At 43.2% G+C, this 20,709-nt stretch overlaps 1 long non-coding RNA gene across 1 annotated transcript; it reads right to left on the reverse strand.

Moving 5' to 3' along the window:
- Positions 1-15,515: 15,515 nt before the first annotated feature.
- On the reverse strand, positions 15,516-19,636 carry LOC135496334 (uncharacterized). Its single transcript, XR_010448650.1, has 3 exons — positions 19,512-19,636; positions 17,114-17,316; positions 15,516-16,135 (listed from the first exon to the last, which is right to left on the reverse strand). It is a non-coding gene; the product is annotated as an uncharacterized LOC135496334 (long non-coding RNA).
- Between the last annotated feature and the right edge of the window lie 1,073 nt (positions 19,637-20,709).

Raw genomic sequence — 20,709 nt, forward strand, 5'->3', positions numbered from 1 at the left:
AATAACAAACTGACAGTTGAGGCTGTAGTATCCTTTCCGATTTATGAAACGCACTGCTCGATTACCACCTGGATTCACTATCGCAACATGCGAATCATCTTTGGCGCCAACAACTCCAGGAAATTGCGCGATCTCGTAGAAGCCATCCGCTGCAGCTCTCCTTTCTTCTGGGGTGTTGGGGAAGTGAATGAATAACTCCCTCCGAGCACAAATGGCTTCAGAAACACGATGGACAACCCTACACACAGTTGACTGGGATACGCAACACATGTCACCAATGTCCAATTGAAAGGATGCTCTGGCGTAAAAGCGTAATGCAACCGACAACTGTTGCTGTGGGGTAAGAGCCTGATTCCTGTCGGTGTTTGATAACAAATCCGGTTCTAATAGGTCAACAAGCCAGCGAAAAGTATGTTTCGATATGCGGTATCTACGTACGAATTTCTTGTCACTGTATTTCGTCAGAGGATCAACTCGCACCTCGAAGACTCTCGCCTCGCGAGGATGGACCAGCATTTCCTCTTCCTCTGCTGCTTCATCCTGTGCGAATTCAAGAATTCCGAGCGCACCGTCCATGTTCTTCAAAGTCCAGCGGTAAAAATGACGAAAACCACTTACACGCAGACTTAAACATGCCCCTCTCTCGCGATTAACTTTTCTTTTGTCTCCTAAACGGGCCTAGTACGCGCGTTCGCTAATCGCTTCTCGTGAATTAGCGTCTAACTTTAAACGGGTGATCATCTCCCGTTTATCAAATTTACACGCGGACATCTCTTAAAATAGCTTTATGAATTCGGGTGATCTCCGCGTCTAAGGCATTGGTTGTTGGAATACCTCGGCCATTCGAAGAAAGTTACTGTCAGGAATGGACGGCATTCTCGATTTCTTTGAGCTGGCGCAGGAGGAGGCGGTTGAAGAACAACAGGTGGCCCCTCCTCGTGCGGAGAGAGTTTACGAGCAACGGGTAGACCCCCTAACCAAATATGAAGACAGAAAATTCATAAAGAGATACAGGATTTCAAAGGACAGTTTCCGATGGCTTGTTGGTATGCTGCAGGATGACCTATTGCACGAAACGGACCAGAATCATGCTCCGACCCCGGCACAGCAACTGTCCATGGCCTTACGTTTTTATGCGAGGCCATCATTCCAGATGGACATAGGGGACATGTGCGGAGTATCACAGGCGACTGTCTGTCGGGCTGTTCATCGGGTTACAGCAGCAATTTGCGCCCGGAAGGGGAATTTCATCCATTTCCCGGCCACACCTGAAGAACGAAGGGCAGCCGCTGAAGGGTACTACCAGATCTCTGAATTTCCCGGAGTACGCTCTGCTACCATGTTCCCAGCGTCCCTGAGGTTAACGAACATCCCTCAAGAGACCTGGTGCCGTAGACCGATGCTGAACTTGCAGACATACTAACTTAGCAGAGAATGAACTCGGAAGTCAGGAGTAATCATATAATAGTTTATTTGTACTTACTTGATTTAGGAGTTTCTGATTGGCCTCTAACTCCTTTACGGAAAGTTCAAACGGTAATGGGGGGAAGGTACCAAGCTCCCGCTCAATGTGGGAGGATATTATAGAGTCATTCCGCGAATTTACTGGCAGTAGCGTAAAACTTTCTGAGCTTAAACTTGAACCCTGGTTAGGCATGAAGGACAGCGCTGGGGCCCGAGATTGGCTCACCCGTTTTTCGCTATACGCGCAAACGAAAGGTCTAAGCAGAGAACAGCGCGTGGCTGTATTTGGGTTAAATATGCGCTCAGGCGCTTGGTTTTGGTTCTTAAACTTACGCCCAGAAATCCGCGCAGAATGGGATTCACTGGCCGAGGCTTTCCTCAGTCATTTCGAAAATGAAAAGTTTAGGTTTGTTAAACTTAATGCTCTCATGTCTAAGCAGATGGGACCCTCAGATTCGGTGGATCAGTATGCACAGGAGGTGGTCCAAGCCTCCATGGCCTTGAATGTATCAGCTCCTGAAAAATTAAGCTATTTTATCCGTGGCCTTAGGCCACCAATTCGAGCCCATGTTTTAAGAGCTGCACCATTTAGCTTTGATGAGGCCTTGGTGGCAGCGAAATTATTTGAGGACACGCAGAGCCTTGACGCCAATGCTTCCACCAATGCCGGCATCATAGCGGTGCTAGACAAGCTTGAGTCATTCAAGACCATGGGGCAGGGCCAAAGTCAGACACAGCCCTTGTCAGATAACGAGGGCCGGGATGAGTCAGGTGTTCGAAGGGAATTACGCGAGGTGCGGCAGCAGTTGCAGACATTGAGTATGAAGGTGGGCCGTAATCCTAACTTTAGGGCAGCTAGGGACCAGAGGGGTGATGTGGTTTGTCAGAAATGTGGAGGGTCGCATCATTATTCGGTCTGTTCAGGTACCAACCGGCAACAACAGGTCCCTAGGTCATGTTGGACCTGTAATTCCTTAGATCATATCGCAAGAAATTGTCCTAGGAATAGATCCGAGTCTCAGACTAATGCTTATACTCCCAAGGTGTATCGGCCTATGTCGAGGCCAAGTGCTAGGTATAATGGGCCACCTAGGGACAGGCCTAACTTTCAGGACAGGTCGGGTCCCCACGATAATATTACGCCATTCCGTCCAAGAAGCAGTCAGCCGCCTAGCCGGCAGGGTCCCTCGTACTCTCAGCGTTTAAACTAGTTGGTACACTGTAAAAAGTGAGAACACCTAGAACATGTTCAAAATCAGAACACCTCGATTTGAACCCATTTTTTGAACACGTTCTGAGAACATGTTCTTCATATTTCTGGTGTTCTATTCCTAGAACACGTTCACAATACAAGGTGTTCTACCAAGGAACACGTTCTACAATGGGACACGTTCCAGAACACGTTCTCCAGTCAAAAGAACATGTTCTAGTATTTCAGAACCTGTTCCTGAAAACATGGGGTTTTCTGAACATTTTAAAAATAAAGATTATCTCTCTTTTTACAATTTTTATTTCAAAATACAAAAATAAACTGACATGTACATGTTATCTTGCCTCAGGAAGCTTCCTGACATTTGGGATACTGGCCCTTTTAATAGGTTTCCAGACAGGTACTATTTTTCACTAGTCCCTACCAGCACCTACCAGGAAGACCTAGAGAGGCTGACAAAAACACAAGAAGTCTTTGAACACGTTGATGATTCTCATCCCTACAGAACAATCATCAACTCTAATTAACACAATTCCACTCTGTCAACGCCTTCCTTGTCACATGGACCAAAACGTCAAATTGTACTACAAGTAATTGTACTACAGATTACACAGTCAGAACACAACACTCGGTTCAGCAAAACAAATCCTTGGAAATGGAAACTCCCAGCAAGTTAACAGATTAACGGAATTACCAGTGACTAAGCTGACAATGACTAATTAAAACTATTTTAAACAAAGCACACCAAATGATACACCACCTGGCACAAAATATTTTATGTTGATTCAAAACAATGAAGTGATCTCTTCAAAAATTGAGGAATAATATAATGAGTGCAAGAAGAGTAGTGAAACAAAATAGAATAGTGATGAATATATTATTGCAACAATCCTTGTCAAATGTTTTCTATCCAGTGGCAGTGTTAGCAATAGGCCCTACTATTCAATCAGATTGACCACAGCAGTGCCTCATGAAGGAAGTAAGAACACAGGAGACAGGAGACCAAGTCTGACCAGTGAACAACGTAAATGTGCATCACACTGTACACATACAAAATCTTCCATACACCGACTTTACTTACTGGATAATTTGCTTTAGGAGCGGCTAATAAGTACGCAGCCAGTATTCGGCAATACCACTATTGAAGGGGCCCATCACTGGCCAGATCAATCTCCAAAAAGGGCATCGGGGACAGGCGCTATGATAATTGATAGTAGGCCTAGCTTGGGACCCTATCAATAATGGTACTGCCGAAACATCAGGATAACCTATGATGGCTCCTAGTCGATACCCCAGTATTTTTGTGAATGAACATGAATGATCACATGATTAATACTCATATCAACTAAAAATGATGAACTGATGTGAGGAAATTAGTACTGTCGAAATACTCCAAGATGAAAAAGGACTTCTAAGGCGACCGACCATTCATGTTCATTTATGCACAGAAGCGCATCAAACAACCACAGTGTCTAAGTCCTTTTTCATCTTGGAGTATTTCGGCAGTTTTTCGAAGTTGTCCTCCAAACCGAAACATAGTTCTTTTATGAGACCAAGGATCTGTGAAACACAGAGAGGGTAGCAACAGTCAAGTACATAAAATAAGGCAATGAAGGAGAAGACCGCATGCTCAATAGTATCAACTCCCAGGTCGATCCAGGTGGTGCCGAATCCTATGAAGGCATTGTTGATTACGGCGCCAGGGGCATCTGTTATTATGTATAGAATAGTATATGCCTGCGTTTTCTTCTTCTGCATGACACCTTTCAGTTTCTTAGGCTGAAAAAAAAGTCAAAGCTGTTCAGACAACATTTTAAAGAGATGGGAGTGATCACTCCAGCTCCCGTAAACTCCTGTAAAATACTTTGCCGGAGTAATAGGTAACTCCTGTGGGCATCCTTGATTTAAATTGAATTACTGTTCCATCACTGCCGTGGAATACCGGTGAGATCCAGCATTGGAGTGAATATACTACTCTTACACATACAAATTTCTCTCAGCCTTCACGGCATTACAGAAGGGATTAGTCGAGACTGAATTCGGGTGGAACTTTATTCTGACACAGCCGACTGCTACAATGTATCAGGATGAAAGGAATTTGCAGGCATCACAAGTATGGGCCGCCCTTACATACATGTACAGGAAGAAGCAACAAACACCGCCAAGTAACATCATTCTCTTTGCAGGTCTTTGTCCTTACCTCAACTACTTCAAAGGCTGTTCTCTTGGATTTTCCAATGTTTATCTTGTCTTCAGTCCATTTGAGCAATTCGATCGTGCCAATATCAGTGCCACCAGCACCTGCGACCTGTAGAAAAAGAAAAACTTTTTTATACAGAAAACAGTGCCTTTTTACACATGTAGATGGTCCTCCCTTGCTATACCACCAGCATGGAGACAATGACACCATTGGTGCTACAGCGAGTGTGGCGGGTCGAGCCAAGGAGGACTTACATGTATCTCAATGCTGAAGACGCCAAAAGCAGCAATTGCCTTCAGCTCAGGCAAAAGAAATGTATGTAATTTACATTTGTTATGTTCAATCAGAACTGAATAACAACAACAACTATGACCATGACGTACTTTTCACAAGTATTATTATTTTTGAAATTTCAACTTACGTTCTCTAATTCCTGTGTTCTGAGGGCAGTCAATTTCTTGATTAACATCTTCCATCTTGGTTGGAACTCAGTAAACGCTGTCTTGTCAAGAAGCTCAAACTCCTTTCTAAGCTGAAATATAAGGTAGAATAATTGTATGAGAGGATGCAGAACGGAATTCAGATGAAAGTAAAATCAACCATCAGCTTGTCTCGGCAAGCCAATTTGTTATTTCCATGGCACTGCATCACAAATTGAAATTCAAATTGGAAAACAATATGTCGGTACATGAAAACATGTACAAGCTGGGCATTTAAAAAAACCGAAATGGTCCACCATGTTTTAATGTTTACCGATGCCATTTTGACAAAAATCGACTTACCAAGAAACCATTCGTGAAAAAAGGGAAGGATTTCATTGAGTTCGCCATGTCCTTTTTCCAATTTCACGTCTTCTAGAGGCGAATGTTTGTTTTAGCAGTTTGGACATTTTGGCCACATCTTTGGGTTTGGAATTCCATTCCTCAATCAACTGATTGGCACTGTCACTTGATACACTGGCCAATGAAGTCGAAGAGGTCAATTCATCCATTGAAGAGGTTCCTGTAATCAAGAAATCATGCTTATAATAATGGTGAAGTATTTCAAAACTTGGTCACCCATCCAACCCAACACCCAAATCCACACACGTACGCACTCACTCTGTCCCATGACCTGTGATTGAAGGAGTGACACTGAGAGCTAGCAGCAGTGGTGCTAAGGCATTGATGTTTTTGCAGCTTAGCATGGTGTCCAAGCATCAAGTGAAGGTGATGTTTATCTGTTTTACTGCTGGCATGAGCCAGAGGGAAGAAAATGAGTTCATGACAAGAATTAGTTTGAAATTCCTCACCTTCAGATCCAGTCGATACAGAGCACTTTTGACGTTTACATGGTGTCTCCACATCAGACAAAACTGAGGTAGTGGCAGAATCAAGTTTTCGCTTATCGTGTCTGATATGCCGAATTTTCTGTCCAAGCGACTTCTTGAGCTTCTTCTGAAAACAGAAACAAATCCGTATCAGTTTCTCAATCCCAATACCCTTCAACATAGCAAAGGTTTGTTGGGGCCAATTTGGTCATGGATATTGCCTCTTTACTGCGGGGCCTGAACACTGTTGTCCAGATGAACCAATGTTCTACCAAATACTGGAATTAGGATTTACAGCCACCAGGGTTGCCGGATGAGTTCCAAAAGTCTGAAAGGTCAGCTAGATGCTGAGCTGAGCCTTTGACGGCCTACTGTATATGTGATCTTACCCATGGAACCTTGTCTGTAGTATTCCCCACACATGGATACTTTCGGTATATGACTCCACATATTTCATCATAGCGCTCTGTGTCTCTTGGGTCATCTTTGGCCAATACTGCATATGCAGTCTCTTCAACAAATTTTCCAAATACGGGTAAAATTGTTCCAGCTTCAAGATGATTGCGCACCTCTTCGCTATACTGTGGGATCTGAAAAACAATGGGCTAAATGTAGAAGTATACACAAGAGAGCAGACCCCCTCCCCCTCCCCTCCCCTCATTGAGTATGTAATATTTAATCGGCCCCATGGTAATTAGGTCGAAGATCTAGAACCTACAAGATGCTTTCATATTTCTTCGCATATATTCCAGATTGACTAATTCTGATATTTCATTGGCCTTTCAGGCTGCATTTACTCCGATAAAAGTAGTTGCCTCAGTTTTACCTCGTAGGTTTGAATTTGTCATGACTAATTTCATAAATCATCAAAATGTCAGTATAGTACGTACCTGAAAGGTTGGTGCACAAATTCCTCTATCACTGGCAGCTGTGAAAATATCCGAAACAGATGAGATTTCTACGTGCAGGTCACTAGCATCACCGATTGTGTCAACTTCATCCTGGTCGTCTGGAATGGCTGGATTTTGGAATGATGGATTTGGTACAGTGTTCCTAGAGAAAACACTGGATGTGCTTGTTGCTGGTTGCGGGCTACCCAAGCTGCTTAGATCTGAAAAAAAGTTGACAGCACAACTGAAATCTCTCTTCCACATCTAAACAAAACCATTTAGAATTTTCACATATCAGACAGTGCATTGCATTAGACTAGAGATCACTGGAATCTGTAACAACAGAGTGCACATGGCTGATCCTGGAAAAATCCAAAGACTAAACACTTTGAGAGCACAACATACAGTACTTAAAAAGAATTATGGACATAAGATTACTAATACTATTCAATATATTATTCACCATCTGTTATCAAGTAGGCATGCAGCGCTTTAAAGCCAGGAACATTGTACAAAAAAAAGCAGATGGGATACACCTCACACTTACCTATATTGAGAACTGCACTAGAACTTTCCCATTTTTCTCCATCTCTAACAACCATTAATATCGTCTCTGCAGGTAACAAGTCAAAGGTGTCTTCATCATCAACCTCGGTACCATCATTTGTCATCACCAACTGGAAGCCTGTCTCGACCAATCTGAACTTTTGCTTCACTGGGAAGAAAATTGTTGATATACTTTAGTAGATCTCCCGTTGGTTGATTGATGAGGCCATTATAGGCCTATATGTAGTCAATGACTACTTGCCTATGCATGGGGGTCATATTCTATGAATGCACACTGAAGAAACACACACTGCCAGAAATGTTATTGGTGACTAATGCACCTTACACATGTTACACCAGTAAATACTATACTTACCTTGCTCTTTCAAAGTAGCCAGACTGTCAGCTGTAACACATTTTTTAGTGGTTCCTGTCAAGTCCCATACTTTTATGATCTTCTTCACTCCCACAGCAGCCAAGGCAGTCTAACAAATAAAATGCAATAAAATGCAATAACTAACAAACAAATAAATTTTAATGCTGAAGCATCCTCAAGTATGCCAGGGCAAAGATCCCAAAAATTTGCATAATAATATACACATGTACTTGAATGGCCTCCTCTCCTGACAAAAAGACTGAGACTGGTCAAATATCTTGCTAAAATTTATGCGATTTAGTAAAGAAGAGATAATTGTGAAGATATAATTCCAGATAAAGGCAGATGTATGAACCAGAATGGCATGTACCGGTATCTACACAGGTGCACACTTTCCTGTATTCGACAACACAGCAAATTGCCTTCCATTAAAAGAATGCACAGGGAGAGGCCAAGGATACTGCAGCTCATCAATCAGCCGGTATGCCCTGTTTGCACCAACTTGGAGGGCATAACCACAGACATGATCATCATATAGGACCACCTTCATATCAACACAGCACAAGAGCTTGATCACGGTAACTTAAAATTTCATGGACCCGGGTATTTACAGAGTAGTCGTATACGACGGCAGGGGCAGGATAATAGTAACGTTTATGCCTATGATAGTGCTTTTAGTGATTTAGATTATACTTTTGGCAATCTTGATAGTGACGAGTTTTGTACTTTGGACTGGCAGGATAGTGATCGATATAGGCCTAGCGGTAGATCAAATGTTAGTGAAGACTACCGAGATGAGGAATATGCGGAGGTTGACTGTATTTTTGATACCGATCTAGATGGGTATCCACATGATGACGGCGATTTTTCAGAAGCAAATATGATACACCTAGAGATGCAGGGTGTGCGATTCGAGGCCTTAGTTGATACCGGGGGCAGTTTGTCGTTAGTCACCCCGTCTTTACTACAGAAATGGGATTCCAGTTTTGACCTCAAAGATATAGCGGAGGGCAAGGTCAAGAGCATATCGTTAGCAAGTAATCACGACATCCCTTTATTAGGCACGGTTTCAATTAGACTTAGGTTCAAGGGTTTTTCAATTTGTTTCTCGTTTTATGTTTGTGATCGTATTAAGGTGGACATGGTCCTAGGAGCATATTTTTTAGAATATGCGGATGCTAGAATTGACTATTCTCAGTTAAGCTTAGTTTTGGGTCCAACCCTGCGTATACCGCTGCGTAGGCCTACTGGTAGGGTTAGCAAACCATCGGATGACAATGCTGGGCATAGGCCTACTGTACTTCAGGGGGCTTGTGGTATTCGACTCGATGACTCGACGACGCGATGGCTCGATGACGCGATCGTTGCTATGGATTTTGCTAAAATACGGAATCCCATGATCCTGGTCTCCGGGCTACCGCTGCAACAGCAGAGGTTTTAGCTCGGCCTTCCCATACCAAGCTACGGTATGTGGAAGGATGTCCCCCCCCCCCCCCAGCCATGGCCACTGAAGATTGGTCCCCGCGATTGATTTTGATATTTAAAGGACTCGTGGAAGTTTCATAGCATGCAAAATGACCGGAGATTTAATTGACAAACAAGCTTCTAGTGGCCAATGTCAGATGTCATGTGGTAGTCTGTCAAGAATCGGAATTTCGCATATGTGCAGTTTTTTAGACTCAGTCACTCAGTCCCTCTTCTGTCCCTTGACATCTGCCCCCCCCCCCCCCCCCCAATACATCAGCCCCTATACATGCTTTCTGAAATTGGTGGCTTGCATTGGAACTAACTTTTTCCCCCTTGTCCGTCATTAAAGGCATTCAAGTGTGTTGGTCAACCATGACTATCTCCTTTGTCCCTCCACCACAGGCCTAGTTTCCCCTTATGACATCACTATTTCGGACACTCAGCGCCCCATTTCTGGAAAGGTGTATAGGACATTTAATATTGCCGTGCTGAACGGATATCCAGAGCCAACCTTGTCTCCAGGAACTCGCGTGTCATTTTAACATTGGAATTTCTGCTCGTAAAGATCCTGGGTAGGAGGTTGATCTGAACCAGCTATATTTAGGTGTATTAGCTGTATTGACGGTAAGATACCAGTGGCTTGCATAGCAACATGGCGCATGGTTTTATCAAAAATGCGAACTTGTAGGAAACGAAAAATGGTCGGATTAGATACGGTGAAAACAGCTGGAAAGGGGTTGGTAATGATCGGTTCTTTTTTATTTTCCTCCACTTATGATTCTATGTATAAATTACAGTCCAAGCAGTGATATTCTTTAAAAAGATTCCAACCGGATCGCGTCATCGAGTCATCGCGTCGTCGAGTCATCGAGTCGAATACCACAAGCCCTTCAGGGGTAGGTGATAAAGTATGGAATTAGTGAAACCTTGGAAACACTGATAAACCTTGGAAACACTCCTTAAAATGCATAAAAACATGAAATAATGCCATTCGAACCTAACGTGGTTACGAATCAACATTTGGAGCTTATTCTTACATGATCAGATCGGAATTTTTTGGTAATTTAGAAATCTGTCGCATATCCGATTCAATAGTCTATATTTTAAAACAACCCAGTTGTACCTCGCCTCCAGTGTACAGTACTGATCTCCCAAATATGGGAAGACACGCCCACCACACACCCATAATATGGACCAATAGCGCTCCGCTTATAAATACGCCACCACCACGCGGGGCCTTTTCGATCAGACGAGTTGCTTGGGAAGTTGGGGGCCTGTCATGCATTATGCATGGATAAGGTTGACGACTATGTCTAGGCCTAATTGTCTATGATTGACTGATATTTTATAACAAACGATGAATAAAAGAAGCCTAGTCATGTATGTTTATTACCGAAGTTTGCGGATGAAAATTTCCTTCGCCGTGAGCGATTTCTTACATCTTCCAGTACGCATCGAGGGATGCAGAGATCTTTGTGACGTCACCAGTTCTAAGCGGTTTTTTTATTCACGTGTGTGTTTGTCCTATGATCTCGTGCATCTAGTACCGAGCATAATACTTTATCGTCTATGGAATACAAAACAATCATAAAAACTAATTTTTGCTTCCATTGAAGAGAAATAAAATATTTTAACGACCACAGCGCATTGCCAATTGATGACGTCATCCTCCACATTAAAAATGTTGGCTTCTGAACTGACTGGCAAATTGCTATCAATAAAGTCAGCTGGGACGAGACTGTCAGTTGGGAGGGTATAAATCGTGGAAGGAACGCACCCGATTTCCCGCGCTATTTGCACAGTGATTCCATGGTTTACATTGAATATTACAAGGTTTATCAGTGTTTCCAAGGTTTCACTAATTCCATACTTTATCAACTACCGTACTTCAGGCCGAACCCAGGGATAGTATCGGTCAACAGTCCTCAGGTCCCGGCGACCGTGATGAGTATGTAAAAGGGGACATTTCAGTAGTCAGGTCTAAATCCTCTCCTTCTAAGGAAAGTGGATTCGTGGGGCCAACCAGCTCGGACATTATGGATACTTCGGGCGTCCTCCCTTTAAGTGGACAGTTATCTCAGAGTTCCTCGCAAACGGTAGGCCTAGGTCAAAGTGATAACAACTCAGTTTATAAACACCGGGACGCGGGCGAGTCCCCATTAAGTAATATTACAGACACTGCGGAACTGGGGCACTTGCCAAATCTGAATACACAATCAGTTGGTTTATCGCAGGTCCTTGGGAGTAAAACTAAACTGATCACTGTGGGTGCAAACAACGACCTACCCGACGAAACCAACATCCAAGAGATTAAGGACCCTCCGAAGGACGGTTCTGGGGTCAAAGCGCAGTATAGTATGGTTTCAAAAGAGGGTTCACAAACAGATCAGCTTGAAGAAACGGTTGCAATAGGGGGAATGTCAGACTCTAGTACACTGAAGTTAAGTTCAACAGTAAAAGATGACGCTGTCCTAAATGGTTCGATTACGGGGGATAATGGTTTGGTGGAACTGAAAATGCCAACTCAAAAGGACGAGTTACAGATAGCCGTGACGTTAGAAGAGGAAAAGTCTCAAACTGTTCTGGTACTAGTTCATCGGAAATAAAAGCGCGGGTGGTGGAAAATGCACTTGACTCGGGGGGGGTAATGCTCTGTCTGAGGAAGATTTCCAGGTACTTCCAACTGCACCGGAATGTGATTGGGATCTTGCTAGTGGCAACCCTCCTGTTTTAGCTTCGGTAACCTCATTGATTCAAGCCCAGGTTGGATCAAAATCTCATTTAGCATTGGTTGACAGTCTGAGTGGCGCTGCCATCAGCATAATTAGTGAAACTGTTATACAATCTGATCCAACCTTACAACGGTTACCAGTGACTAAAGGGCTGTTCTCCCAAGCAGCGGCAGTAAATGGTACTTCCCTAAAACTAAAAGGGTTGATTAAAATTCCGCTGTTAGTAGGCCGAACCCGCATCGAGGTACCTTTTTACATTTTGCCAAGTCAGTTAGCTACGCAACAGATTATCTTAGGCCGAAATTTTCTAAATGGGTTCCAGGTTACTTTAGATTTTGGAAATGCCACCTTAAAGGCCATATATCAAGTTTTTTTGCCATTTTCTGCTGTAAGACGATTTCAAAAGTGTACCTAACACTTTATACAATACAGAAAACCAAATGCAATTAGCTCCATCCATTTTGAAGATATAGCCAATTATGTGTTTGACAACTTGATTACCTGATCAGGCTAGCAACTGGCTTGTTAGAGCCAGGCGGCGGGTTCAGCAAAAGTTGTGATGTAGATCAGGTTATCTGTACATGTCATGCAATCATAAAAGCAGGAGGGCCTTAATTAATTATGCACACCTGGAAGTAATGTGTTTCATTCACTATGGTGTATTGTGTGGCTCCGAATTGTGTCAAGGATAGCACAAAGAACAATCGAATGACGGATGGGACCCATTTTCATGAATTTTCAAAGCCAGTTGAACGAGAGAGGAGGAAGCTGTGGATTCGGAAGTGCAAACGTTTGGAGTGTTGGAAGCCTGGGCCTTCGGCCAAACTTTGCAGTGATCACTTTATCGATACGGATTATCACATGAAGCCGGATATCTGCATCCAACTGAATATTAAATGCCACTTGTTAAAAACAGCTGTTCCAACCATGTCAATTGCATTTAATGCCCGAGGCTGTTGAGGTCGGTTGTTATATACATAATGTGTAGGCCCTGGGGCCTGTGATACCGCATAGTGTCTTCTTGTGTTCCACCATAGCAAGGGTCAGTGTCAGTGACAGCCACTGTCAATGACAGATTATTGTCATCTGACATCTAGGCCTATCTAACGTTGCACGGCATTATATCGTCACGTCAAGATGATTGTGCATAATACCGTCACTTTTCAATAGTAGTTCAGCGTCATGACATAACTGGCGATACAACACAGACGAGGCGAAACAATATTGTGCAACATTAGTCTGTTCAAAAATCATACATGTTATGCATCTGCAACCGGCTATCAATGTCTTCTTTGCTATATCGGCAGGTCTGCCATGCAAATTGATTAACCACAAATTCTAATCACTTTCGTCCGAATGATCACTCTCATTATGATCTAGTGATATTAATGGATCGAACATGTACGGCTCAACGTTTAAATATCCTTCTGTATCGACCAAAACATCCTCAAATTCACTGCTCTCACTCTCTGAACTGTATGCGGAAGCCATCTTGCTTTGTTCTGACTGACCTGATCTACGTCATCAAAAAATCCCTAGCGGCCACATGTGGAACTAATCTAAAGTTGTGTGTGGTGGGAAATTCAAATAGTTTAAAATTGAAAATTGAAATAACTAAATAATGACTTTATTATTAGAATTTTTTTAATGTCTGGGATCTTGTTTTTTTAACCCTCAACATGTTTCATGAGTATCAAGCATGTTTTCAAACCTTGATATATGGCCTTTAAGAATGCCAAACGAACCAGCTGTTCCATTCATAGGCAGTATATCTTTGGATAATTCCACAACTATCTTGTTAGATCAGTCATATACTCTAGCTCCGAGGTCAGATACGGTAATCTTTGTTCCACTTAGTCACGATAAGACAGAGGGCTATGAAGGTGTGTTGCAGGAAAAACCAAACTTATTTAGCAGTTCTCACATCTATATACCAAACAGCGTAGTAAAGGTCACTGATGACCGCGTGCCGTTAAAACTTATCAATGTCCTATCGCAACCAATACATTTGCGGGCAGGCACTGAGGTGGCCATTTTGTCGCCATTGACGGCCGTAGCTTCAGTGTATTTAATAATGGAGGAAGACGACTTGTTAAATGCGACTGATTCTTTTCATCCTTTTCAACAACCAGAAGCACCGACTCAAAAGCCTAAAGCGATTGATCTAATTGACTTATCAAAATCTGAGGTGACGGAAGACCAAAAGAAACAATTACATGAATTCCTAACCGCTGATCAAGATTTATTTGCCGTGGACTTGTCGGACTTAGGCCTCTGCACAAAAGGGTTAGTAGACTTGGGATTTAAGGGAACGGAACCAGTTATTTCCAAGCCTTACCAGTTATCACCGAAACGTCGTCAGATTTTAGAACAAGAAGTCGACAAACTTGTAAAAGCAGGCCTCCTCCATCCAACTAACTCAGAATTTGGTTCGCCTATGATCCTGGTAGCCAAACCCGATGGGATTATAGGGTCGTATGTGATTTTAGAGAGTTAAACAAAAAATTACCCTTCCTACGATTCCCCCTCCCCATCGCCTCGCACTTAACGCAGTTGGGTAATGCGGGAAATCCCAAGTACTTCACAACGCTAGATTTGAAAGCGGGCTACCATCAACTCGGGCTTACGCCCAGAAGTTCAGACGTTGCGACGGCAATTTGTCCGTTTGGTCAATTTTCGTACGGTAGGTTGCCTTTTGGCATCAAATCGGCTCCTCACCAATTTCAGAAAGTAATGTCCTTAGTCTTATCAGGTCTTTCCAGTTTTGCAAATGCTTATCTGGATGACATTTTAATTCACTCTGCGACGTTTGACGAGCATATGGCTCATTTGGACCGTGTCTTTCAAAGGTTTCGTGAGGCTAATCTCAAGATGCACCCAGTTAAGTGCGTATTCGCCAAGGGGTCAGTTAAATTCCTAGGTAAGATACTATCTGCCGAGGGCACAAAACCAAATCCGCAAAACGTAGAGAAAATTCTCAACTTTGCAAAGCCTAAAACGGTAAAAGATATCAAACACTTCCTGGGAGCTGCGTCGTTCTATAGGTCATACATTAAAGACTTTTCTAAAATTGCATACCCTATGACGGAACTATTGCGTTAGGATGTGGAGTTTGTTTGGGATGAGCGCTGTGAGCGGGCCTTCGAGACGTTGAAAACAGCTTTAACCACTGAGCCTATTCTATTGAATCACCCGGACGAGTCGTTGCCTTTCCTGCTTATCTCCGACAGCAGTGATTTTGCCATTGGGGCCGTTCTCTATCAGGTCAAAGAAAACAAACGACACCCGTTGGGCTATTATAGTCAAACTCTTACTAAAACTCAGTCACATTGGTGTATTACAGAAAAGGAAATGTTTGCGTTGGTACAAGGACTTCGCCATTTCAAAATGTTCCTGGCAGGAACTCATTTTTTAGTAAAAACGGATCACAAAGCTCTTACCTATCTGCTACAAAAAAGAACAGACTCACCAAAATTAATGCGAATGAGTCTAGCCATACAGCAATATTCATTTGATATACTCCATGCAGAAGGCACTACCATCCCTTTGGCCGACCTGTTGTCCAGGCCAAATGAGCCGGAGGTAAATAGTTTGGAAACTCCTGACAGCAGTAAATATCCAGTTTCCTTAGATTCGTTACAGGCGGCACAACACGAAGATCCTGAATTGAGACACATAATCCAGTATTTGGAACACGGCACGTTGCCTCAAGATAGGTCCATTGCATCAAGGGTAGAGAAAGAAGCTGATAAATATGCCCTAGTGGAGCAGGTATTAAAACGAATTGTACAGCTTCCCACTAAACACGGTCCGAAAATCTTGCATCTTACGGTTGTCCCTTCGAAACTGGTTCCGCAGATTCTCGAGTTTTCTCATGATCAGCCGATGGCGGCGCACATGGGGGCAGCAAAAACGTATGACCGCATTCGGTACAAGTATTTCTGGAAAAATATGAAAGAAACTATACAAGAATGGTGTAAAACTTGCCTCCCGTGTCAAGCTCGGTCCTTTCCGATTAAACATCCTAAGGCCCCGTTGCTTCCCATGCAAACATCGCAATTAGGGGAGGTTTTAGTGATTGTAAAAGGACCTCTCACGAAATCATCCCAAGGATACCTTCACTGTCTGGTTATCATGGATCATTTTTCAAAGTACTGTTGGCTTTTCCCCTTGAAGTCAGTTTAATCGGAGGAAATTGTAGATATATTGTTTAATGAAATTGTCTGTAAGTTTTTTCCACCCAAGAAAATACTCACTGATGGCGCTGCCTATTTCACTGGTAAGAATATGACTCAGTTTTGTCAATTGTGCAACATTGTTAAATCAGTAGGATGCAGTTACATGCCCCAGGTGCAAGGGTTAGCTGAGGTTTCCAACAAATGGATTGCTACGGCGTTAGCCAAATATGTTTCCCCTGACCAACGTGACTGGCCTCTTTTCCTAGCTCCACTTGCATTCGCATACAATACGAGTATAACCAAAGCCACGAATCAGATCCCCTATTTCTTAATGTTTGGACGGATGCCAGTAACTCCCCTAGATATAGCCTTATCTCCTGAGCTCTCGGCAGTAAAAAGCGTTGACAGTTATATCAAAACCCTCCTGAAAGGTTTGGAAGTTGCACAAGAGGAGGCACGGTTGAGGCTACAGCAGTCACGTAAATACATGAAACAGCGCTTCGATCAGAAGGCTGTTGAACCGGGTTGGAAACCGGGCGATTTGTGTTTACTGCTGACCCCTCGTCAGAAGGCGTCAAAAGGGCTCTCGAAATGTCTTTCTTCAAAGTAGGTGGGTCCATATTATGTTATGGAAGAGGTGCGCCCGAAAGCCTTTCGTTTAAAAACTATGCAAATTACAACCCTGAAAAATCTTATGCATCCGGATAGGATGAAACGTTATTTCTTGGATAATATGCGTACCTTTGAACATTCTGACATTCCCTGTGAGGGTGAACCTCTTGCTGAGGAAGACATTCCTTTCAACCATCGGGAACCTGCGCCTCTTCATGAAGAGACGGACGGGGGTCACCAAACTGAACTCCAGGCAGACGAGGTGGGTAAGCAGGCTTCTTCTTCCGTACAAGGGGAAGCTGGCAGCAAGGCTGCGAGTAGTGAGTCTGAAACTGATGACATATATGAAATTGATAGAATCGTCAAAAAGAGAGAACGAAAGGGGAAATTACAGTTCCTGGTGAAATGGAAAGATTATGGGCCCAAACATAACTCTTGGGTAGACCAATCGGCCGTTGTTACCCCAGGTTTGGTTCAATCGTTCCTAGATCAACCTAGGAAGATTAAAAAGGGGAAAAAGAGGAACTGGTAGGGTTTCCAAACGCGGCACGCTGTTTTCCTATCAGAAACTTTAACTCTTCCTTATCGTTTCAGATTACCATTTGTCGGTTTTGCTGAAGTCAATTCTTAAACGCACTCCTGACCAGTTTCTTCCTTCTAAAGGTATGAAGGCTCAGGGTTTTCTTTTATTTTGGGGCCTAGTACTAGGGCTGCCACCACTGGTAGTTCTGGAGGACGATGTCGTCCTTCGCGCTTCCTTTGGGGTGGTGTTCAAAAAGAAATCTATGATCAACGTGGCCGAGTCCACATGGTTTCAGACTTTTCAAATTCCTATCCCAAACCTATCTAACCTGGTTTCGGAGATTAAATTTTATGATTGTGTCACGGACGCTACTACGTCCGGTTTAATGTGCAAGCGAATTCGGGAAGCAGCCCAAAATTTGAGAACAAGGCGTACGGAAATGGTACAACGGGTACAGAAGTGGGTGAATGAAGCCCAGGAGCTCATGCCCGTCAAATGGGGTAAACCGCAACCGCGATCGAAAAGGGCTATCCTTGGCGGCTTAGGTCAAGTAGCATCTTCCATTTTCGGCCTAGTAACGGAAGCAGATTTCAATAAATTCAAAAACCATGTGGCACTCGTAACACCGCAAGTTGATCTAAATACAAATGAGATAAAATCTTTTGAAAAGGAAATGCATTCCGTAATGAAAGTGGTTTCAGCAAGATTGACAAATGCTATGGACGGTGTATTGGATAATCATAACCAAATTAAAATATTAAATATGCAGCTAAACACCATGGCAATTAAACTTAGAGATGTTGAGGCAGCAATTTCGGCCTTAGGCGCCTTGATAACAGAATCGGTGGTCACTCTGGGTTATCTAGCCGATGTGGAATCCGAATTATACAACTGGGTGTTAGCTGTAAGGACCTTGGTCCAAGGTTATTTACCATTAGCTTTTGTCCCCAGAGACAGTTAACAGACCGTTTGACGACCATAAGTCAGGGATTAGCCGCGCAATACCCTCGGTTTCATGTGGTTCACCCTGATCCTTTGTATTATTATGATATCAAAAATATCCTTTTTAGCAGGGATGATAACAACATATTTGTTTCGGTAAAGGTGCCGCTAGCGTCATCTGAATCTTTGGTGCAACTGTATTCGGTAATCTCGTTACCGGTGCCTCTTAATCATTCTTCCACCGCAACATCGAAGGTGATGAATTTACCCAGGTATTTTGGGGTAACTCTGGATGGTGAATTTGTTAATGAATGGTATGACGAATATACGGCGTCCTGTGAGCAGGATGGCGATCAAACTCGATGTAATATGGCGGTAGCACTGCGAAGCAAGACACTACCTTCTTGTGTGTCGGCAATTTATTTTTCAAATGTCCCGGACACCATTAAGTTTTGTGATATTCGGTACCAAAAGGAAGGTGGACTTTTAAATGGCGCCATACAATTAGCCCCTGGAAAATACTTGGCCTCGGGAGACGAACCCGTTTGGCAGGAAAATTGTGCGGGCAAACCAACCGTTCCAGTGCCAGCGAGCAAGTTTGCGATCGTGACCCTTGGTTGTGCATGCGGATTGTCGTCCAAAAAGTTTCATATACCCGCACAGGTTTCTACGTGTGATGCAGCCAGCCAGGGTAAGATGGTCTATGAACATCCCGTAAATTTGCCCTTGCTTTATCATGCATATCCACTTGAGGATGTTATGAAATATGCCGTAAACTCGGTGCCCTTGAAAACTCCACCTTCCATCGAGATACCGCCCATTAACCTGAACGAGATGAATTGGACAAATATTGCCGCCAAAGATCAACAGTTTCAGGCTTCTTTAAAAGCCACCCTGGACAGTGGTACCGAACGGGCCAGCAGATTTGCTACTAAGGCAGATTTTCTGGCCACTCAGTCTCATGCAACGGTAGGCGGGGGTAGTGTGATACCAGGGTTTGGTATCTCGTTTCAGGTAGTTAACCCGGTTTTAGCGGTATATGCCGCCGTAGTGGCTACCTACCTTCTGTGTAAAACGTGTGGTGTGCGGGCGCCAGCTATTTTCACGGTTGCTACCTTTGCCCAGGTACCGACGGCTGATGCAGGTCCAATAAATGCTACTTTCTGGAGTTTACAAGCGGGGTCTGAAGAAACCCAAGTTATGATAATCATCAGTTTCGGGGTCCCAGAGTAGTTCCCGTTGATGAACCTCTTGAATTAATTTCGCCTCAGACATTGCTTCCGTGTTGTTCACTCGCAAAAGAATGGACATGATCAATCCCAATATGGGCCTATATTCCCAATCCACAGTGCATATATGCCCCTAATGTGACACGGCATAACCTATGGGAACGATCAATAACACCAACGAAGGTTCATTGTCCGTGTGGCGCGCCAGGCGGTAAAAAGGGAATGTTGTGCAGGGCACGGAACAGCCTATGGATACGCAGCCTTAGGCCGCGTATCCATAGGGTATGCCCTTGTGTAGTGTGGCGTTATGGCGTTACAGCCTTGTGACCTGGCACTATGCCCTGCGTCTCCATTGGATATTCCTTTTTGGTCATGTAGGCCTTTGTAGTCCTCATTTCGCAGCGGTCAATCGCGTTTTTCCGCACGCTTATGGCAAGCGGAGTGTCCAGTTATTAAATAAACCTAGATTTATTCAAAAAACCCTGGTTTTTTACCTAATAAACTAAGTTTATTTGGAAAAAATATAGGTTTTTTAAAACAACCTTGTTTATTAGCTAATAAACCGAGTTTCTTTAACAAAACCAAGTTTTTTTACTTTCTTTCCTAATAAAGTAGGTTTTTTAACATAAACTAACATTTTATGCTAAAAAACCTGGTTTATTACCTAAAAAACTTGGTTTTTTACCGCATAATCGTATAAAATGTAAGTTTCTGTACAGAAATGGCCATTTATTCAATAAAACAAGGTTTGTTACCAAAACAACCTAGTTTATTTTAAAAAACCTGGTTTATTACTAATAAACCTAGTTTTTAAAAAAAAAACTGGTTTATTAGAAAACTTACATTTTTAAACCTCGATCCTACCTACATTGAGTTATCTGGGATGAGGTTAGGGCCTCACTAACTAGTTTACAGAGAGCAGTGCAGTGCAGCATTACCACGTGGTGCCGAGGTTGCCCATCATCGTCCCGATAACATCGCAGATTTGTGTACATGGGGCGAGGTAGAAAATACAAGTTTCTCGATAGAAA

This window comes from Lineus longissimus, chromosome 11 (genome assembly GCF_910592395.1).
Source record: "Lineus longissimus chromosome 11, tnLinLong1.2, whole genome shotgun sequence".
NCBI lineage: Eukaryota > Metazoa > Nemertea > Pilidiophora > Heteronemertea > Lineidae > Lineus > Lineus longissimus.